General features: G+C 48.5%; 1 pseudogene; it reads left to right on the top strand.

The window, feature by feature from the left end:
• Positions 1–25,000, top strand: part of LOC135530957 (sister chromatid cohesion protein PDS5 homolog A-like) — a 48,694-nt pseudogene that overhangs the window by 18,707 nt on the left and 4,987 nt on the right.

The following is a 25,000-nucleotide window of genomic DNA, read 5'->3' as shown; positions in this document are numbered from 1 at the left end:
CTCCCCCCTCTGACCTCTCCCCCCTCTCTAACCTCTCTAACCCCTCCCTCTCTCCCCCTCTGACCTCCCCCTCTCTCTAACCTCTCTCCCCCCCCTCTCTCCCCTCTGACCTCTCCCTCCCTCTTCTAACTCTCTAACCCCTCTCTCCTCCCCCCCATCCTCTCCCCCCCCTCTCTCCCCCTCTGACCTCTCCCCCTCTCTCTGACCTCTCTAACCCCTCCCTCTCTCCCCCTCTGACCTCTCCCCCTCCCTCTTTCTAACCTCTCTAACCCCTCCCTCTCCCCCTCTGACCTCTCCCCTCTCTCAAACCTCTCTAACCCCCCTCTCTCCCCTCTGACCTCTCCCCCTCCCTCTTTCTAACCTCTCTAACCCCCCTCCGGTTAACCCCCTCTGACCTCCCCCTCCCTCTTTCTAACCTCTCTCTAACCTCCCTCTCTCCCCCTCTCTCAACCTCTCTAACCCCTCTCTCCCCCTCTGACCTCTCCCCTCCCTCTTTCTAACCTCTCTAACCCCCCTCTCTCCCCTCTGACCTCTCCCCCCTGTCTGACCTCTCTAACCCCTCCCTCCTCCCCTCTGACCTAACCCCTCCCTCTTTCTAACCTCTCTAACCCCTCCCTCTCTCCCCCTCTGACCTCTCCCCTCTCTCTAACCTCTCTAACCCCTCCCTCTCCCCTCTGACCTCTCCCCCCCCTCTCTCTAACCCCTCCCTCTCTCTAACCTCCCCTCCCCCTCTCTCTAACCCCCTCCCTCTCTCCCCCTCTGACCTCTCCCCCTCCCTCTCTCTAACCCCCTCCCTCTCTCTAACCTCCTAACCCCTCCCTCTCTCTAACCTCTCTAACCCTCTCTCTCTAACCTCTGGACCCCTCCCTCTCTCTAACCCCTCCCCCTCCCTCTCTCTAACCCCTCCCTCTCTCCCTCTCTCCCCCCTGACCTCTGACCTCTAACCCCTCCCTCTCTCTAACCTGTCTAACCCCTACCTCTCTCCCCCTCTGACCTCTAACCCCTCCCTCTCTCCCCCCTACAGTAACAGTCACAATCAGAAGGTCCAGATGCACATGTTGGATCTGATGAGTTCTATAATAATGGAGGGAGACTCACACAGGAACTACTGGACACCATTCTGATCAACCTGATACCTGCTCACAAGGTAACGCACCGACCTGGTACCTGCTCACAAGGTAACCTGCACCGACCTGGTACCTGCTCACAAGGTAACTGCTCACCGACCTGGTACCTGCTCACAAGGTAACGCACCGACCTGGTACCTGCTCACAAGGTAACGCACCGACCTGGTACCTGCTCACAAGGTAACACACCGACCTGGTACCTGCTCACAAGGTAACGCCGACCCTGCTCACAAGGTAACTGGTACCTGCTCACAAGGTAACGCACCGACCTGGTACCTGCTCACAAGGTAACGCACCGACCTGGTACCTGCTCACAAGGTAACGCACCGACCTGGTACCTGCTCACAAGGTAACGCACCGACCTGGTACCTGCTCACAAGGTAACGCACCGACCTGGTACCTGCTCACAAGGTAACGCACCGACCTGGTACCTGCTCACAAGGTAACGCACCGACCTGGTACCTGCTCACAAGGTAACGCACCGACCTGGTACCTGCTCACAAGGTAACGCACCGACCTGGTACCTGCTCACAAGGTAACGCACCGCCCTGGTACCTGCTCACAAGGTAACGCTGATCACCTGGTACCTGCTCACTAGGTAACGCACCGACCTGGTACCTGCTCACAAGGTAACGCACCGACCTGGTACCTGCTCACAAGGTAACACTGACCCGACCTGGTACCTGCTCACAAGGTAACGCACCGACCTGGTACCTGCTCACAAGGTAACGCACCGACCTGGTACCTGCTCACAAGGTAACGCTGATCAACCTGGTACCTGCTCACAAGGTAACGCACCGACCTGGTACCTGCTCACAAGGTAACGCACCGACCTGGTACCTGCTCACAAGGTAACGCACCGACCTGGTACCTGCTCACAAGGTAACACACCGACCTGGTACCTGCTCACAAGGTAACGCACCGACCTGGTACCTGCTCACAAGGTAACGCACGACCACCTGCTCAAGGTAACGCACCGACCTGGTACCTGCTCACAAGGTAACACACTGACCTGGTACCTGCTCACAAGGTAACGCACCGACCTGGTACCTGCTCACAAGGTAACGCACCGACCTGGTACCTGCTCACAAGGTAACGCACCGACCTGGTACCTGCTCACAAGGTAACGCCTGGTACCTGCTCAACCTGGTACCTGCTCACAAGGTAACGCACCGACCTGGTACCTGCTCACAAGGTAACACACCGACCTGGTACCTGCTCACAAGGTAACGCACCGACCTGGTACCTGCTCACAAGGTAACGCACCGACCTGGTACCTGCTCACAAGGTAACTCTGCACCGACCTGGTACCTGCTCACAAGGTAACGCTGACCGACCTGGTACCTGCCCACAAGGTAACGCACCGACCTGGTACCTGCTCACAAGGTAACGCACCGACCTGGTACCTGCTCACAAGGTAACGCACCGACCTGGTACCTGCTCACAAGGTAACACACCGACCTGGTACCTGCTCACAGGGTAACGCACCGACCTGGTACCTGCTCACAAGGTAACGCACCGACCTGGTACCTGCTCACAAGGTAACACACTGACCAACCTGATACCTGCTCACAAGGTAACGCTGGTCAACCTGACACCTGCTCACAAGGTAACACTGATCAACCTGACACCTGCTCACAAGGTAACGCTGCAACCTGGTACCTGCTCACAAGGTAACGCTGATCAACCTGTTACCTGTTTGATCCTCTCTCCTCCAGAACCTGAATAAGCAGGCGTACGACTTGGCCAAGACTCTGCTGAAGAGGACCGTTCAGACCATAGAAACATGTATCGCAAACGTTAGTACTGTAAACTAATACATACATATATATACCTGTTCTATATATACACCTGTACTATACACTATATATATACACCTGTACTATACACTATATATATACACACTGTACTATACACTATATATATACACCTGTACTATACACTATATATATACACCTGTACTATACACTATATATATATATACACCTGTACTATACACTATATATATATACACCTTTACTATACACTATATATACACCTGTACTATACACTATATATATATATACACCTGTACTATACACTATATATACCTGTTCTATATATACACCTGTACTATACACTATATACTATACACCTGTACTATACACTATATATATATATATATACACACCCTGTAAACTAATACATACTATATATATCTGTTACTATATATACACCTGTACTATACACTATATATACACCTGTACTATACACTATATATACACCTGTACTATACACTATATATATATATATATATATATATATATATAACGTTAGTACTGTAAACTAATACATACATATATATCTGTTCTATATATACACCTGTACTATACACTATATATATATACACCTGTACTATACACTATATATATATACACCTGTACTATACACTATATATACACCTGTACTATACACTATATATAGATATATAACGTTAGTACTGTAAACTAATACATACATACATATATATACCTGTTCTATATATACACCTGTACTATACACTATATATATATATACACCTGTTCTATATGTACACCTGTACTATACACTATATATACACCTGTACTATACACTATATATACACTATATATAGATACACCTGTACTATACACTATATACATACATATGTACTATACACTGTTCTATATATACACCTGTACTATACACTATATATACACCTGTACTATACACCTGTACTATATATATATACACCTGTACTATACACTATATATATATACCCTGTACTATACACTATATATACACCTGTACTATACACTATATATAGATATATACACCTTAGTACTATAAACTAATATACATATATACCTGTACTATACATACACCTGTATATACACTATGTACTATACACCTATATATATGTACACCTGTACTATACACTATATATATATACACCTGTACTATACACTATATATATATACACCTGTACTATACACTATATATATACACCTGTACTATACACTATATATATATATACACCTGTACTATACACTATATATATACACCTGTACCACTATATATATATATACACCTGTACTATACACTATATATATATATACACCTGTACTATACACTATATATATATACACCTTTACTATACACTATATATACACCTGTACTATACACTATATATACCCTGTACTATACACTATATATATACACCTGTACTATACACTATATATATACACCTGTACTATACACTATATATATATATATACCTGTACTATACACTATATATATATACCTGTACTATACACTATATATATATATGTACTATACACTATATATATACCCTGTACTATTACACTTACATTTACATTTAAGTCATTAGCAGACGCTCTTATCTAGACACGACTTACAAATTGGTGAATTCACCTTCTGACATCCAGTGGAACAGCCACTTTACAATAGTGCATCTAAATCATTAAGGGGGGGGGGTGAGAAGGATTACTTTATCTATCCTAGGTATTCCTTGAAGATACACTTTCAGGTGTCTCCGGAAGGTGGTGATTGACTCCGCTGTCCTGGCGTCGTGAGGAGTTTGTTCCACCATTGAGGGGGGACAGAGCAGCCTGTTTTACTATACACTATATATACACCTGTACTATACACTATATATATACCTGTACTATACACTATATATATACCTGTACTATACACTATATATATACCTGTACTATACACTATATATCTGTGTGTACTATATATTGATGTGTTTGTGTACATCTATCTTGGTGTGTGTATATATAGATATATGTATATATAGATATATACACACAATCTATCGTTCAGACCAACTAACATCTCTCCCTGCCTCTTTCCCTCTCCCTGCCTCTCTCCCTCTCCCTGCCCCTCTCCCTGCCTCGTTCCCTCTCCCTGCCTCGTTCCCTCCCTCTCCCTGCCTCGTTCCCTGCCTCGTTCTCTCCCTCCCTGACCCTCTCTCCCTGCCTCGTTCCCTCCCTCTCCCTGCCTCGTTCTCTCCCTCCCTGACCCTCTCTCCCCTGCCTCGTTCCCTCTCCCTGCCTCGTTCTCTCCCTCCCTGACCCTCTCTCTCCCTGCCTCCCTCCCCCCTCCAGTTCTTTAACCAGGTGCTGGTGATGGGCAAGTCTTCAGTCAGTGATCTGTCAGAGCACGTGTTTGATCTGATCCAGGAGCTGTTCTCCATCGATCCTCTGCTGCTCACGTCTGTCATGCCCCAGCTGGAGTTTAAACTCAAGGTATAGGACACATCGACACACACAGGGGGGTTGTAATGGTTCTGTCCTGTCTGGTTAGGACAGGTTCTGTCCTGTCTGGTTAGGACAGGTTCTGTCCTGTCTGGTTAGGACAGGTTCTGTCCTGTCTGGTTAGGACAGGTTCTGTCCTGTCTGGTTAGGACAGGTTCTGTCCTGTCTGGTTAGGACAGGTTCTGTCCTGTCTGGTTAGGACAGGTTCTGGAGTTCCTCCTGATCTGGTTAGGTCCTGTCTGGTTAGGACAGGTCCTGTCTGGTTAGGACAGGTGGAGTCCTGTCTGGTTAGGACAGGTGGAGTCCTGTCTGGTTAGGACAGGTTCTGTCCTGTCTGGTTAGGACAGGTTCTGTCCTGTCTGGTTAGGACAGGTGGTCCTGTCTGGTTAGGACAGGTTCTGTCCTGTCTGGTTAGGACAGGTTCTCCTGTCTGGTTAGGACAGGTGGGGTCCTGTCTGGTTAAAAAGGTTCGGTACTGTCTGGTTAGGACAAAATCGGTCCTGTCTGGTTAAAAGAGAGACAACACTATATAAAGAGAGACCACTGGTTACACCGGTTCGCATGACTGGAGAGACAACACTATATAAAACCACTACATAGCATGACAAGAGGACAACACCTACTGGTAGACCGAGACCTGTCTACATAGCATGACAAGAGAGACAACACTACATAGAGAGACCACTACATAGCATGACAAGAGAGACAACACTACATAAAGAGAGACCACTACATAGCATGACAAGAGAGACAACACTATATAAAGAGAGACCACTACATAGCATGACAAGAGAGACAACACTACATAGAGACCACTACATAGCATGACAAGAGAGACAACACTACATAGAGACCACTACATAGCATGACAAGAGAGACAACACTACATAGAGACCACTACATAGCATGACAAGAGAGACAACACTACATAGAGACCTAGACCACTACATAGCATGACAAGAGAGACAACACTACATAGAGACCACTACATAGCATGACAAGAGAGACAACACTACATAGAGAGACCACTACATAGCATGACAAGAGAGACAACACTACATAGAGAGAGACCACTACATAGCATGACAAGAGAGACAACACGACATAGAGACCTAGACCACTACATAGCATGACAAGAGAGACAACACTACATAGAGACCTAAGACCACTACATAGCATGACAAGAGAGACAACACTACATAGAGAGAGACCACTACATAGCATGACAAGAGAGACAACACGACATAAAGAGAGACCTAAGACCACTACATAGCATGACAAGAGAGACAACACTACATAGAGACCTAAGACCACTACATAGCATGACAAGAGAGACAACACTACATAGAGACCACTAAGACCACTACATACATGACAAGAGAGACAACACTACATAGAGACCTAAGACCACTACATAGCATGACAAGAGAGACAACACTACATAGAGACCTAAGACCACTACATAGCATGACAAGAGAGACAACACTACATAGAGACCTAAGACCACTACATAGCATGACGAGAGACAACACTACATAGAGACCTAAGACCACTACATAGCATGACAAGAGAGACAACACTACATAGAGACCTAAGACCACTACATAGCATGACAAGAGAGACAACACTACATAGAGACCTAAGACCACTACATAGCATGACAAGAGAGACAACACTACATAGAGACCTAAGACCACTACATAGCATGACAAGAGAGACAACACTATATAAAGAGACCTAAGACCACTACATAGCATGACAAGAGAGACAACACTACATAGAGACCTAAGACCACTACATAGCATGACAAGAGACAACACTACATAAGACCTAAGACCACATGACATAAATAGAGACCTAAGACCACTACATAGCATGACAAGAGAGACAACACTACATAGAGACCTAAGACCACTACATAGCATGACAAGAGAGACAACACTACATAGAGACCTAAGACCACTACATAGCATGACAAGAGAGACAACACTACATAGAGAGAGACCACTACATAGCATGACAAGAGAGACAACACTACATAGAGACCACTACATAGCATGACAAGAGAGACAACACTACAGAGAGACCTAAGACATAGCATGACAAGAGAGACAACACTACATAGAGAGCACCACTACATAGCATGACAAGAGAGACACCACTACATAAAGAGAGACCTAAGACAACATGGTAGCAACATGACAACAGCATGGTAGCAACATGACAACAGCATGGTAGCAACATGACGACATAGCATAGTAGAAACATGACAACAGCATGGTAGAAACATGACAACAGCATGGTAGAAACATGACAACATAGCATGGTAGCAACATGACAACAGCATGGTAGAAACATGACAACATAGCATGGTAGCAACATGACAACAGCATGGTAGCAACATGACAACATAGCATGGTAGCAACATGACAACATAGCATGGTAGCAACATGACGACATAGCCTGGTAGCAACATGACGACATAGCCTGGTAGCAACATGACAACAGCATGGTAGAAACATGACAACAGCATGGTAGAAACATGACAACAGCATGGTAGAAACATGACAACAGCATGGTAGCAACATGACAACAGCATGGTAGCAACATGACAACAGCATGGTAGCAACTTGACAACATAGCATGGTAGAAACATGACAACAGCCTGGTAGAAACATGACAACATGGAGTTCAGCATGGTAGAAACATGACAACAGCATGGTAGAAACATGACAACAGCATGGTAGAAACATGACAACATCATGGTAGCAACTTGACAACATAGCATGGTAGCAACTTGACAACATAGCATGGAAATAGCTTCAACTTATCAAAGATCAAAAATATTATGGTAGCAATCTTGACAACAGCATGTTAAAACATGACAACAACATGTGTTTCAACACACTCACAACATTCATGGTAGCAACAGGAAAACGTCCTCAAAAACATGGTCTCCATGACAACAGCATGGTAGAAACATGTGCATTTCAACAGCATTGGTAGAAAATGACAGGGCTGTGATTGGTAGGGGATAACATGGGCAGCATGGTCAGAAACATGGACTCTCTTACTGACAGCATGGTAGAAACATGACAACAGCATGGTGATGCATTGACAACTCTAGTCATGGTAGCAATGGGTCTCTACGACAATGCATCACAAAGTGGCAAGAAGTCTCTACCGTCTTGCCCTTGCATGATGCATTATGGCAAGAAGGTAGAGACGTCTCTACATCACGCGATGCATTGGTCAAGAAGCCCTTTGCGTGATGTATTGCTGTACTGACTTTAAGGGCTGAGACGACAATACATCACGCAAAGGGCAAGAATTGGTAGAGACGACAACTGGATCACTGTGAGGAGAAGGTAGGGACGTTTTTAATACGCAAACATTTAAAATACTGTTTATATACAGAACTGAAAATGGGCAAAATGTATAGTTCATATTTTTATTTTTTATTTTATTTTACCTTTATTTAACTAGGCAAGAAGGTAAGAACAAATTCTTATTTTCAATGACGGCTAGGAACAAGAAGGTAGAGGCAGAACAATAGATTTTGTATCTTGTCAAAGGGCAACTTGCAACCTTTCGACTAGTCCAACGCTCTAACCACTAGGCTACATGCCTCCCAGGCAAGAAGGTTTGAGACGACAATACATCACAGTTGATCGGGCAAGATCGGTAGAGATCGACTGGTTGCATTGATCGGGCTGGTTGATCAGTCAGAGAGTCCGTGATTGATCGTGTTCTGAAGTTGATCGGGCTGGTTGAACTTGATCAAAGTATCATTAAAATTGATTGGTTGGTAATTGATCTATTGTTACACATCGGCTGTTGAAATCACACTGATTGATCGGGCCCCTACAACTTGTTGTTGATCGGGCACACTCACAACATTCATGATTGATTGATCGAGCTGGTTGATTGGGTTGATCGGCCGGTTGATTGGAGTTGATCAAACTGGTTGATTGGACTTTATCGGGACTGTTGATTGGAGTTGTTGGGACTGGTTTTTAACAAACCAAACATTTAAAATACTGTTTATATATCAGAACTGGTTGATCGGGCTGTATAGTTCATTGATTTTTGATTTTGATCGGGCTTTGATCGGGCTTTGATTTTGATCGGGCTGGTTATTGGAGTTGATCGGCTGGTTGATTGGAGTTGATCAAATTCTTGCTTTTGATCGACCGCTGGTTGATCGGAACAGGCTGGTTGATTGGACTTGATCCTGTTCAGGATCGGGCTGGTTGATCGGGCTGGTTGATTGGAGTTGATCGGGCTGGTTGATTGGGCTGGTTGGTTGGAGTTGATCGGGCTGGTTGGTTGGAGTTGATCGGGCTGGTTGATTGGAGTTGATCACTGGTTGGTTGGAGTTGATCGGGCTGGTTGGTTGGAGTTGATCGGGCTGGTTGATTGGAGTTGATCCTGGTTGATTGAGTTGATCGGGCTGGTTGGTTGGAGTTGATCGGGCTGGTTGGTTGGAGTTGATCGGGCTGGTTGGTTGGAGTTGATCGGGCTGGTTGATTGGAGTTGATCGGGCTGGTTGGTTGGAGTTGATCGGGCTGGTTGATCGTGGTTGGTTGGAGTTGATCGGGCTGGTTGGTTGGAGTTGATCGGGCTGGTTGATCGGGCTGGTTGATTGGAGTTGATCGGGCTGGTTGGTTGGAGTTGATCGGGCTGGTTGATTGGAGTTGATCGGGCTGGTTGATTGGAGTTGATCGGGCTGGTTGATTGGAGTTGATCGGGCTGGTTGATTGGAGTTGATCGGGCTGGTTGATTGGAGTTGATCGGGCTGGTTGATTGGAGTTGATCGGGCTGGTTGATTGGAGTTGATCGGGCTGGTTGGTTGGAGTTGATCGGGCTGGTTGGTTGGAGTTGATCGGGCTGGTTGGTTGGAGTTGATCGGGCTGGTTGATTGGAGTTGATCGGGCTGGTTGATTGGAGTTGATCGGGCTGGTTGGTCGGAGTTGATCGGGCTGGTTGGTCGGAGTTGATCGGGCTGGTTGATTGGAGTTGATCGGGCTGGTTGGTTGGAGTTGATCGGGCTGGTTGGTTGGAGTTGATCGGGCTGGTTGATTGGAGTTGATCGGGCTGGTTGGTTGGAGTTGATCGGGCTGGTTGATTGGAGTTGATCGGGCTGGTTGGTTGGAGTTGATCGGGCTGGTTGATTGGAGTTGATCGGGCTGGTTGATCGGGCTGGTTGGTTGGAGTTGATCGGGCTGGTTGGTTGGAGTTGATCGGGCTGGTTGGTTGGAGTTGATCGGGCTGGTTGATTGGAGTTGATCGGGCTGGTTGGTTGGAGTTGATCGGGCTGGTTGGTTGGAGTTGATCGGGATGGTTGATTGGAGTTGATCGGGCTGGTTGATTGGAGTTGATCGGGCTGGTTGGTTGGAGTTGATCGGGCTGGTTGGTTGGAGTTGATCGGGCTGGTTGGTTGGAGTTGATCGGGCTGGTTGATTGTGGCCTGTGGAATGTTGTCCCACTTCCTCGTCAATGGGTGTCGTACATGTCGATCCAGAGCATCCCAAACATGCTCATTGGGTGACATGTCTGATGAGTGCAGGACACTGAAGAACTGGGACATTTTCAGCTTCCAGGAATTATGACCAGATCCTTGCGACATGGCGCCGTGCTTTATCACCCTGAAACATGAGGTGATGGTGGTGGATGAATGGTACAACAATGGGCCTCAGGATCTCTGTCACGGTATCTCTGTGCATTCAATTTGTCATCGATAAAATGCAATTGTGTTTGTTGTCCGTAGCTTATGCCTGCCCCCATACCATAACTCCACCTCCACCGTGGGGCCCTCTGTTGACATCAACAAACACCATAACCCCACCTCCACCGTGAGGAACTCTGTTGACATCAACCATCACCCCACCTCCACCATGAGGAACTCTGTTCACAACGTTGACATCAACAAACACCATCACCCCACCTCCACCATGAGGAACTCTGTTCACAACGTTGACATCATCAAAGCTCGCCCACACGACGCCATACATGCGGTCTGCGGTTGAGAGGCCGGTTGGACGTACTGCAATATTCTCTAAAACGACGTTGGAGGCGGCTTATGGTAGAGAACTGAACACTCAAATTCTCTGGCAACAGCTATGGTGGACATTCCTGCAGTCAACATGCCAATTGCACGCTCCCTCAAAACATGAAACATCTGTGGGCGTTGTGTTGTGTGACGACAACTGCACATTTTAAAGTGACCTTTTATTGTCCCCCAGCACAAGGTGCACCTGTGTAATGACCACGCTGTTTAATCAGCTTCTTGATATGCCACACCTGTCAGGTGGATCGGTTATCTTGGTAAAGGAGAAACGCTCACTAACAGGGATGTCAACAAATTCATGCACCAAATTTGAGAGAGATGATATTTGAGAGAGATGATATTTGAGAGAGGTGATATTTGAGAGAGGTGATATTTGAGAGAGGTGATATTTGAGCGAGGTGATATTTGAGCGAGGTGATATTTGAGCGAGGTGATATTTGAGAGAGGTGATATTTGAGAGAGGTGATATTTGAGAGAGATGATATTTGAGAGAGATGATATTTGAGAGAGATTGTTTGTGCGTCTTTTCCAGTTCATGAAACCAACACTTTACATGTTGAGTTTTATATTGTTGTTTCCATATATATATTTTTTTCCTTTATTTAACCAGGCAAGTCAGTTAAGAACAAATTCTTATTTTCAATGACGGCCTAGGAACAGTGGGTTAACTGCCTGTTCAGGGGCAGAACGACAGATTTGTACCTTGTCAGCTCGGGGGTTTGAACTTGCAACCTTTCGTTTACTAGTCCAACGCTCTAACCACTAGACTACCTGCCTCCTCTACACTCTAACCACTAGACTACCTGCCTCCTCTACACTCTAACCACTAGGCTACCTGCCTCCTCTACACTCTAACCACTAGGCTACCTACCTCCTCTACACTCTAACCACTAGGCTACCTACCTCCTCTACACTCTAACCACTAGGCTACCCTGCTGCTATAGAAGGTAAAAATAAAAAACCTTCAACCGGTCCGTTTATCAATACCGGGGTATATAGTAAAATTAGTATATATATATATATATATATATATATATACTAGCCAGCCTTACGCCAAGCCCACCACCCAAGCCCCATTTCCTTCCAGAAAAAACCCTGGACGCACACACCTACTAGACCCAAAATACTTGACGACCGGTGAATTAAAATGTATTTAAAGTCTAATCTTAATTTGTCTGTGTGTTGCAGAGTAACGATGGAGAAGAACGGCTCGCTGTGGTCAGACTGCTGGCCAAGCTGTTTGGAGCCAAAGACTCAGAACTGGCCACTCAGAACAGACCGTTGTGGCAATGCTTCCTGGGACGGTGAGACACACACACACACACACACATACACACACGCTTGGGTGTACACACACATACGCACGCACGCACACACGCACACACACACATACACATACACACACACGTGTAGTAGAGGTGCTTTGCGTTAACACGGTGATTGTGTGCTCCATCCCCAGGTTCAATGACATCCATGTCCCAGTGAGGCTTGAGTCGGTCAAGTTCGCTTCCCACTGTCTGATGAACCATCCAGACCTGGCCAGAGACCTCACAGGTAGGTGTCAACCATCCAGACCTGGCCAGAGACCTCACAGGTAGGTGTCAACCATCCAGACCTGGCCAGAGACCTCACAGGTAGGTGTCAACCATCCAGACCTGGCCAGAGACCTCACAGGTAGGTGTCAACCATCCAGACCTGGCCAGAGACCTCACAGGTAGGTGTCAACCATCCAGACCTGGCCAGAGACCTCACAGGTAGGTGTCAACCATCCAGACCTGGCCAGAGACCTCACAGGTAGGTGTCAACCATCCAGACCTGGCCAGAGACCTCACAGGTAGGTGTCAACTGTCCAGACCTGGCCAGAGACCTCACAGGTAGGTGTCAACCATCCAGACCTGGCCAGAGACCTCACAGGTAGGTGTCTGAGGAATCTTCCAGACCTGGCCAGAGACCTCACAGGTAGGTGTCAACCATCCAGACCTGGCCAGAGACCTCACAGGTAGGTGTCAACCATCCAGACCTGGCCAGAGACCTCACAGGTAGGTGTCTGAGGAACCATCCAGACCTGGCCAGAGACCTCACAGGTAGGTGTCAGAGGAACCATCCAGACCTGGCCAGAGACCTCACAGGTAGGTGTCAACCATCCAGACCTGGTCAGAGACCTCACAGGTAGGTGTCTGAGGAACCATCCAGACCTGGCCAGAGACCTCACAGGTAGGTGTCAACCATCCAGACCTGGCCAGAGACCTCACAGGTAGGTGTCAACCATCCAGACCTGGCCAGAGACCTCACAGGTAGGTGTCAACCATCCAGACCTGGCCAGAGACCTCACAGGTAGGTAGGTGTCTGAGGAACCTTCCAGACCTGGCCAGAGACCTCACAGGGACCTTTTTGAAGTCCCACGACCGAGTTTGGGAGACGCTGCCCTAACCAAATATGTCTATCGTCCAATCAGAGTTCCTGAAAGTGCGATCACATGACCCAGAGGAGGCGATCCGACACGACGTCATCGTAACGATCATCAACGCCGGGAAGAAAGACCTGAACCTGGTTAACGACCAACTGCTGGGCTTCGTGAGGGAGAGGACCCTGGACAAGAGGGTACGACCTCTACCTTCTCTGTTCTTTATTCTCCCTGACCTCAACCTTCTCTATTCTCACCTGACCTCTACCTTCTCAGTACTTTATTCTCACCTGACCTCTACCTTCTTTATTCTCACCTGACCTCTACCTTCTCTATTCTCACCTGACCTCTACCTTCTCAGTACTTTATTCTCACCTGACCTCTACCTTCTTTATTCTCACCTGACCTCTACCTTCTTTATTCTCACCTGACCTCTACCTTCTCAGTACTTTATTCTCACCTGACCTCTACCTTCTTTATTCTCACCTGACCTCTACCTTCTTTATTCTCCCTGACCTCTACCTTCTTTATTCTCACCTGACCTCTACCTTCTTTATTCTTACCTGACCTCTACCTTCTCCGTTCTCTATTCTCACCTGACCTCTACCTTCTCAGTTCTTTATTCTCACCTGACCTCTACCTTCTCTATTCTCACCTGACCTCTACCTTCTCTATTCTCCCTGACCTCTACCTTCTCTATTCTCCCTGACCTCTACCTTCTCTATTCTCCCTGACCACTACCTTCTCTACTCTCCCTGACCTCTACCTTCTCTATTCTCCCTGACCTCTACCTTCTCTATTCTCCCTGACCTCTACCTTCTCTATTCTCCCTGACCTCTACCTTCTCTATTCTACCTGACCTCTACCTTCTCTATTCTACCTGACCTCTACCTTCTCTATTCTCACCTGACCTCTACCTTCTCTATTCTCACCTGACCTCTACCTTCTCTATTCTCACCTGACCTCTACCTTCTCTATTCTACCTGACCTCTACCTTCTCTATTCTCCCTGACCTCTACCTTCTCTATTGTCACCTGACCTCTACCTTCTCTATTCTCCCTGACCACTACCTTCTCTATTGTCACCTGACCTCTACCTTCTCTATTCTCCCTGACCTCTACCTTCTCTATTGTCACCTGACCTCTACCTTCTCTATTCTCCCTGACCACTACCTTCTCTATTGTCACCTGACCTCTACCTTCTCTATTCTCCCTGACCTCTACCTTCTCTATTGTCACCTGACCTCTACCTTCTCTATTCTCCCTGACCTCTACCTTCTCTATTCTCACCTGACCTCTACCTTCTCTATTCTCACCTGACCTCTACCTTCTCTATTCTCACCTGACCTCTACCTTCTCTATTCTACCTGACCTCTACCTTCTCTATTCTACCTGACCTCTACCTTCTCTATTCTCCCTGACCTCTACCTTCTCTATTGTCACCTGACCTCTACCTTCTCTATTCTCCCTGACCTCTGACCTCTACCTGACCTCTACCTTCTCATTTGTTTTGTAAAGTAATAGTTTATTTCTTATGTTTGTCTTTCTTTCTCTCCTCGCCGTCGCCTCCTCGCTCCTCCTCATCCTCACCTCCTCGCTCCTCCTCATCCTCACCTCCTCGCTCCTCCTCATCCTCACCTACCCCCCTCCCTCGTCCCCTCTTACCTCCATCCTCTCCTCCACTCGTACTTCCCTCTCCTCCTCCTCTCCTCTCCTCTCCTCTCCTCTCCTCTCCTCTCCTCTCCCTCCCTCCTCCCTCTCCCTCTCCTCCCTCCCTCTCCCTCCTCCTCTCTCCTCCTCCCTCTCCTCTCCTCTCCCTCCCTCCCTCTCCTCTCCTCTCCTCCCTCTCTCCCTCTCCTCCCTCTCCTCTCCCCTCCTCTCCTCTCCTCTCCCCTCCCTCTCCTCTCCCTCTCCTCCCTCCCTCTCCCTCTCCTCTCCCCTCCCCCCTCTCCTCCTCCATAGTGGAGGGTTCGTAAGGAGGCGATGATGGGTTTGGCCCAGTTGTTTAAGAAGTACTGTCTCCATCACGAGGCTGGGAAGGAACAGGCCCAGAAGATCTCCTGGATCAAAGACAAGCTGCTCCACATCTACTACCAGAACAGCATCGACGACAAGTACACACACACACACACACAGACACACAGACACACACACAGACACACACACACACACACTAGGAACAGGCCCAGAAGATCTCCTGGATCAAAGACAAGCTGCTCCACATCTACTACCAGAACAGCATCGACGACAAGTACACACACACACACACACACACACACACACACACACACACACACACACACACACACACACACACTAGGAACAGGCCCAGAAGATCTCCTGGATCAAAGACAAGCTGCTCCACATCTACTACCAGAACAGCATCGACGACAAGTACACACACACACACACACACACACACACACACACACACACACACACACACACACACACACACACACACACACACACACACACACACTAGGAACAGGCCCAGAAGATCTCCTGGATCAAAGACAAGCTGCTCCACATCTACTACCAGAACAGCATCGACGACAAGTACACACACACACACACACACACACAGACACACACACTAGGAACAGGCCCAGAAGATCTCCTGGATCAAAGACAAGCTGCTCCACATCTACTACCAGAACAGCATCGACGACAAGTACACACACACACACACACACACACACACACTGAGACGGACACAGAACACACACAAATGTGTTGTTTTGGGATATTCTGGTTATCCATGTCTCTGACCTGCTACTAACACATCTACTATCCATGTCTCTGACCTGCTACTAACACATCTACTATCCATGTCTCTGACCTGCTACTAGCACATCTACTATCCATGTCTCTGACCTGCTACTAACACATCTACTATCCATGTCTCTGACCTGCTACTAACACATCTACTATCCATGTCTCTGACCTGCTACTAACACATCTATCCATGTCTCTGACCTGCTACTAACACATCACATACTATCCATGTCTCTGACCTGCTACTAGCACATCTACTATCCATGTCTCTGACCTGCTACTAACACATCTACTATCCATGTCTCTGACCTGCTACTAACACATCTACTATCCATGTCTCTGACCTGCTACTAACACATCTACTATCCATGTCTCTGACCTGCTACTAACACATCTACTATCCATGTCTCTGACCTGCTACTAACACATCTACTATCCATGTCTCTGACCTGCTACTAACACATCTACTATCCATGTCTCTGACCTGCTACTAACACATCTACTATCCATGTCTCTGACCTGCTACTAACACATCTACTCTACTATCCATGTCTCTGACCTGCTACTAACACATCTACTATCCATGTCTCTGACCTGCTACTAACACATCTACTATCCATGTCTCTGACCTGCTACTAACACATCTACATCCATGTCTCTGACCTGCTACTAACACATCTACATCCATGTCTCTGACCTGCTACTAACACATCTACTATCCATGTCTCTGACCTGCTACTAACACATCTACTATCCATGTCTCTGACCTGCTACTAACACATCTACTATCCATGTCTCTGACCTGCTACTAACACATCTACTATCCATGTCTCTGACCTGCTACTAACACATCTACTATCCATGTCTCTGACCTGCTACTAACACATCTACTATCCATGTCTCTGACCTGCTACTAACACATCTACTATCCATGTCTCTGACCTGCTACTAACACATCTACTATCCATGTCTCTGACCTGCTACTAACACATCTACTATCCATGTCTCTGACCTGCTACTAACACATCTACTATCCATGTCTCTGACCTGCTACTAACACATCTACTATCCATGTCTCTGACCTGCTACTAACACATCTACTATCCATGTCTCTGACCTGCTACTAACACATCTACTATCCATGTCTCTGACCTGCTACTAACACATCTACTATCCATGTCTCTGACCTGCTACTAACACATCTACTATCCATGTCTCTGACCTGCTACTAACACATCTACTATCCATGTCTCTGACCTGCTACTAACACATCTACTATCCATGTCTCTGACCTGCTACTAACACATCTACTATCCATGTCTCTGACCTGCTACTAACACATCTACTATCCATGTCTCTGACCTGCTACTAACACATCTATCCATGTCTCTGACCTGCTACTAACACATCTACTATCCATGTCTCTGACCTGCTACTAACACATCTACTATCCATGTCTCTGACCTGCTACTAACACATCTACTATCCATGTCTCTGACCTGCTACTAACACATCTACTATCCATGTCTCTGACCTGCTACTAACACATCTACTATCCATGTCTCTGACCTGCTACTAACACATCTACTATCCATGTCTCTGACCTGCTACTAACACATCTACTATCCATGTCTCTGACCTGCTACTAACACATCTACTATCCATGTCTCTGACCTGCTACTAACACATCTACTATCCATGTCTCTGACCTGCTACTAACACATCTACTATCCATGTCTCTGACCTGCTACTAACACATCTACTATCCATGTCTCTGACCTGCTACTAACACATCTACTATCCATGTCTCTGACCTGCTACTAACACATCTACTATCCATGTCTCTGACCTGCTACTAACACATCTACTATCCATGTCTCTGACCTGCTACTAACACATCTACTATCCATGTCTCTGACCTGCTACTAACACATCTACTATCCATGTCTCTGACCTGCTACTAACACATCTACTATCCATGTCTCTGACCTGCTACTAACACATCTACTATCCATGTCTCTGACCTGCTACTAACACATCTATCCATGTCTCTGACCTGCTACTAACACATCTACTATCCATGTCTCTGACCTGCTACTAACACATCTACTATCCATGTCTCTGACCTGCTACTAACACATCTACTATCCATGTCTCTGACCTGCTACTAACACATCTACTATCCATGTCTCTGACCTGCTACAAACACATCTACTATCCATGTCTCTGACCTGCTACTAACACATCTACTATCCATGTCTCTGACCTGCTACTAACACATCTATCCATGTCTCTGACCTGCTACTAACACATCTATCCATGTCTCTGACCTGCTACTAACACATCTACTATCCATGTCTCTGACCTGCTACTAACACATCTACTATCCATGTCTCTGACCTGCTACTAACACATCTACTATCCATGTCTCTGACCTGCTACTAACACATCTACTATCCATGTCTCTGACCTGCTACTAACACATCTATCCATGTCTCTGACCTGCTACTAACACATCTACTATCCATGTCTCTGACCTGCTACTAACACATCTACTATCCATGTCTCTGACCTGCTACTAACACATCTACTATCCATGTCTCTGACCTGCTACTAACACATCTATCCATGTCTCTGACCTGCTACTAACACATCTACTATCCATGTCGCTGACCTGCTACTAACACATCTACTATCCATGTCTCTGACCTGCTACTAACACATCTACTATCCATGTCTCTGACCTGCTACTAACACATCTACTATCCATGTCTGTGACCTGCTACTAACACATCTATCCATGTCTCTGACCTGCTACTAACACATCTACTATCCATGTCTCTGACCTGCTACTAACACATCTATCCATGTCTCTGACTTGCTACTAACACATCTACTATCCATGTCTCTGACCTGCTACTAACACATCTACTATCCATGTCTCTGACCTGCTACTAACACATCTACTATCCATGTCTCTGACCTGCTACTAACACATCTACTATCCATGTCTCTGACCTGCTACTAACACATCTATCCATGTCTCTGACCTGCTACTAACACATCTATCCATGTCTGTCTCTCTCGGTCTGTCTGTAGGTTGTTAGTAGAGAAGATATTTGCTCAGTACATGGTTCCTCACAGTCTGGACACTGAGGAGAAGATGAAATGTCTCTACTACCTGTACGCCTGTCTGGATACCAACGCTGTCAAGTTAGTGTACACACACACACACACACACACACACACACACACACCCAACTAGGGCTTTTTTGGGTTAAAGTACAAAGCAGTGAAAACACATTTTTGGTGGGAAATGGTTTTGTCAACTTCAACGACCAAGAACAGAAATAAAGTTTGTAGCGATAGATAATGGATCTAAATATTTTAAGAACGAACAGTCAGACTAAACAAAGGCTAAATGATCAGTGGAAACAGAATGACCCTGAGCTCACCAGTCTCAAAGAAAAAATACTTATTTTAATATATTTGCAAACATTTCTAAAAACCCTGTGGCGTCGTCGTGGGGCGTCGTCATGGGGCGTCGTCATGGGGCGTCGTCATGGGGCGTGGTGGCGTCGTCATGGGGTGTCTACATGGGGCGTGGTGGCGTCGTCATGGGGTGTCTACATGGGGCGTGGTGGCGTCATCATGGGGTGTGGTGGCGTCTACATGGGGCGTGGTGGCGCCGTCATGGGGTGTGGTGGCGTCTACATGGGGCGTGGTGGCGCCGTCATGGGGCGTGGTGGCGTCATCATGGGGTGTCTACATGGGGCGTGGTGGCGTCATCATGGGGTGTCTACATGGGGCGTGGTGGCGTCTACATGGGGCGTGGTGGCGTCTACATGGGGCGTGGTGGCGTCTACATGGGGCGTGGTGGCGTCTACATGGGGCGTGGTGGTGTCGTCATGGGGTGTCTACATGGGGCGTGGTGGCGTCGTCATGGGGCGTGGTGGCGCCGTCATGGGCGTGGTGGCGTCATGACGGGGTGTCTACATGGGGCGTGGTGGCGTCGTCATGGGGCGTGGTGGCGCCGTCATGGGGCGTGGTGGCGTCGTCATGGGGCGTGGTGGCGTCGTCATGGGGTGTCTACATGGGGCGTGGTGGCGTCTACATGGGGCGTGGTGGCGCCGTCATGGGGCGTGGTGGCATCGTCATGGGGTGTCTATATGGGGCGTGGTGGCGTCGTCATGGGGTGTCTACATGGGGTGTGGTGGCGTCTGCATGGGGCGTGGTGGCGCCGTCATGGGGTGTGGTGGCGTCGTCATGGGGTGTCTATATGGGGCGTGGTGGCGTCGTCATGGGGTGTCTATGGGGCGTGGTGGCGTCATCATGGGGTGTCTACATGGGGCGTGGTGGCGTCGTCACGGGGTGTCTACATGGGGCGTGGTGGCGTCGTCATGGGGCGTCTACATGGGCCGTGGTGGCGTCGTCATCATGGGGTGTCTACATGGGGCGTGGTGGCGCCGTCATGGGGCGTGGTGGCGCCGTCATGGGGCGTGGTGGCGCCGTCATGGGGCGTGGTGGCGTCGTCATGGGGCGTGGTGGCGTCGTCATGGGGCGTGGTGGCGCCGTCATGGGGCGTGGTGGCGTCGTCATGGGGTGTGGGGGCGTCGTCATGGGGTGGAGTGGCGGCGTCGTCATGGGCCGTCGTCATGGGGTGTAGTGGCGTCGTCATGGGGCGTCGTCATGGGGTGTAGTGGCGTCGTCGTCATGGGGTGTAGTGGCGTCGTCGTCATGGGGTGTCTACATGGGGCGTGGTGGCGTCGTCATGGGGCGTGGTGGCGTCGTCATGGGGCGTGGTGGCGTCGTCATGGGGCGTGGTGGCGCCGTCATGGGGCGTGGTGGCGTCGTCATGGGGCGTGGTGGCGTCGTCATGGGGCGTCGTCATGGGGTGTGGGGGCGTCGTCATGGGGTGGAGTGGCGGCGTCGTCATGGGCCGTCGTCATGGGGTGTAGTGGCGTCGTCGTCATGGGGTGTAGTGGCGTCGTCATGGAGTGTAGTGGCGTCGTCATGGGGCGTCGTCATGGGGTGTAGTGGCGTCGTCATGGGGCGTCGTCATGGGGTGTAGTGGCGTCGTCGTCATGGGGTGTAGTGGCGTCGTCGTCATGGGGTGTCGTGGCGTCGTCATGGGTCGTCGTCATGGGGCGTGGTGGCGTCGTCATGGGGCGTGGTGGCGTCGTCATGGGGCGTGGTGGCGTCGTCATATACAGGTAGAGATATTGATGTGCAAAAGAGCAGAAAAGTAAATGAATAAAAACTGTGGGGATGAGGTAGGTGAAAATGGGTGGGCTATTTACCAATAGATTATGTACAGCTGCAGCGATCGGTTAGCTGCTCAGATAGCAGATGTTTGAAGTTGGTGAGGAGATAAAAAGTCTCCAACTTCAGGGGGTTTTGCAATTCGTTCCAGTCACAGGCAGCAGAGAACTGGAAGGAAGGCGGCAAATGAGGTGTTGGCTTTAGGGATGATCAGTGAGATACACCTGCTGGAGCGCGTGCTACGGATGGGTGTTGCCATCGTGACCAGTGAACTGAGATAAGGCGGAGCTTTACCTAGCATGGACGTGTAGACGACCTGGAGCCAGTGGGTCTGGCGGGCGAATATGTGCGAGGGCCAGCCGACTAGAGCATACAAGGGGCGTCGCAGTGGTGGGTAGTATAAGGTGCTTTAGTGACAAAACGGATGGCACTGTGATAAACTGCATCCAGTTTGCTGAGGAGAGTGAAGCTATTTAGTAGATGGCATCGCCGAAGTCGAGGATCGGTAGGATAGTCAGTTTTACTAGGGTAAGCTTGGCAGCGTGAGTGAAAGAGGCTTTGTTGCGGAATAGAAAGCCGACTCTTGATTTGATTTTCGATTGGAGATGTTTGATATGAGTCTGGAAGGAGAGTTTACAGTCTAGCCAGACACCTAGGTACTTATAGATGTCCACATATTCAAGGTCGGAACCATCCAGGGTGGTGATGCTAGTCAGGCGTGCGGGTGCAGGAGGCGAACGGTTGAAAAGCATGCATGCATTTGGTTTTACTAGCGTTTAAGAGCAGTTGGAGGCCACGGAAGGAGAGTTGTATGGCATTGAAGCTCGTTTGGAGGTTAGATAGCACAGTGTCCAAGGACGGGCCGGAAGTATATAGAATGGTGTCGTCTGCATAGAGGTGGATCAGGGAATCGCCCGCAGAAAGAGCAACATCATTGATATATACAGATAAAAGAGTTGGCCCGAGAATTATATATGTTTGTTTGTTTGTTTGTTTGTTTGTTTGTTTATTTATTTATTTATTTGTTTATTTGTTTATTTATTTATACTTGTAAAGTAACAAAATGTGTAAAAAGTCCAGGGGTCTGAAAACTTCCTGAATGGACTGATATCAGGGAAGCTGGCCCTCTCTGAGACCAGGCTGAATGGACTGATATCAGGGAAGCTGGCCCTCTCTGAGACCAGGCTGAATGGACTGATATCAGGGAAGCTGGCCCTCTCTGAGACCAGGCTGAATGGACTGATATCAGGGAAGCTGGCCCTCTCTGAGACCAGGCTGAATGGACTGATATCAGGGCGTCAAATGAGGTGTTGGCTGGGATGATCATGAGAAACTCTCTGAGACCAGGCTGAATGGACTGATATCAGGGAAGCTGGCCCTCTCTGAGACCAGGCTGAATGGACTGATATCAGGGAAGCTGGCCCTCTCTGAGACCAGGCTGAATGGACTGATATCAGGGAAGCTGGCCCCTCTCTGAAACCAGGCTGAATGGACTGATATCAGGGAAGCTGGCCCTCTCTGAGACCAGGCTGAATGGACTGATATCAGGGAAGCTGGCCCTCTCTGAGACCAGGCTGAATGGACTGATATCAGGGAAGCTGGCCCTCTCTGAGACCAGGCTGAATGGACTGATATCAGGGAAGCTGGCCCTCTCTGAGACCAGGCTGAATGGACTGATATCAGGGAAGCTGGCCCTAGCTGAGACCAGGCTGAATGGACTGATATCAGGGAAGCTGGCCCTCTCTGAGACCAGGCTGAATGGACTGATATCAGGGAAGCATTTGGCCCTCTCTGAAACCAGGCTGAATGGACTGATATCAGGGAAGCTGGCCCTCTCTGAGACCAGGCTGAATGGACTGATATCAGGGAAGCTGGCCCTCTCTGAGACCAGGCTGAATGGCTGAATGGACTGATATCAGGAAGCTGGCCCTCTCTGAGACCAGGCTGAATGGACTGATATCAGGGAAGCTGGCCCTCTCTGAGACCAGGCTGAATGGACTGATATCAGGGAAGCAAAATGGCCCTCTCTGAGACCAGGCTGAATGGACTGATATCAGGGAAGCTGGCCCTCTCTGAGACCAGGCTGAATGGACTGATATCAGGGAAGCTGGCCCTCTCTGAGACCAGGCTGAATGGACTGATATCAGGGAAGCTGGCCCTCTCTGAGACCAGGCTGAATGGACTGATATCAGGGAAGCTGGCCCTCTCTGAGACCAGGCTGAATGGACTGATATCAGGGAAGCTGGCCCCTCTCTGAGACCAGGCTGAATGGACTGATATCAGGGAAGCTGGCCCTCTCTGAGACCAGGCTGAATGGACTGATATCAGGGAAGCTGGCCCTGGCTCTGAGACCAGGCTGAATGGACTGATATCAGGGAAGCTGGCCCTCTCTGAGACCAGGCTGAATGGACTGATATCAGGGAAGCTGGCCCTCTCTGAGACCAGGCTGAATGGACTGATATCAGGGAAGCTGGCCCTCTCTGAGACCAGGCTGAATGGACTGATATCAGGGAAGCTGGCCCTCTCTGAGACCAGGCTGAATGGACTGATATCAGGGAAGCTGGCCCTCTCTGAAACCAGGCTGAATGGACTGATATCAGGGAAGCTGGCCCCTCTCTGAAACCAGGCTGAATGGACTGATATCAGGGAAGCTGGCCCTCTCTGAGACCAGGCTGAATGGACTGATATCAGGGAAGCTGGCCCTCTCTGAGACCAGGCTGAATGGACTGATATCAGGGAAGCTGGCCCTCTCTGAGACCAGGCTGAATGGACTGATATCAGGGAAGCTGGCCCTCTCTGAGACCAGGCTGAATGGACTGATATCAGGGAAGCTGGCCCTCTCTGAGACCAGGCTGAATGGACTGATATCAGGGAAGCTGGCCCTCTCTGAGACCAGGCTGAATGGACTGATATCAGGGAAGCTGGCCCTCTCTGAGACCAGGCTGAATGGACTGATATCAGGGAAGCTGGCCCTCTCTGAGACCAGGCTGAATGGACTGATATCAGGGAAGCTGGCCCTCTCTGAGACCAGGCTGAATGGACTGATATCAGGGAAGCTGGCCCTCTCTGAGACCAGG

This window comes from Oncorhynchus masou, unplaced genomic scaffold (genome assembly GCF_036934945.1).
Source record: "Oncorhynchus masou masou isolate Uvic2021 unplaced genomic scaffold, UVic_Omas_1.1 unplaced_scaffold_1469, whole genome shotgun sequence".
Classification (NCBI taxonomy): Eukaryota; Metazoa; Chordata; class Actinopteri; order Salmoniformes; family Salmonidae; genus Oncorhynchus; species Oncorhynchus masou.
This window is presented reverse-complemented; position numbering and strand designations above follow the sequence as displayed.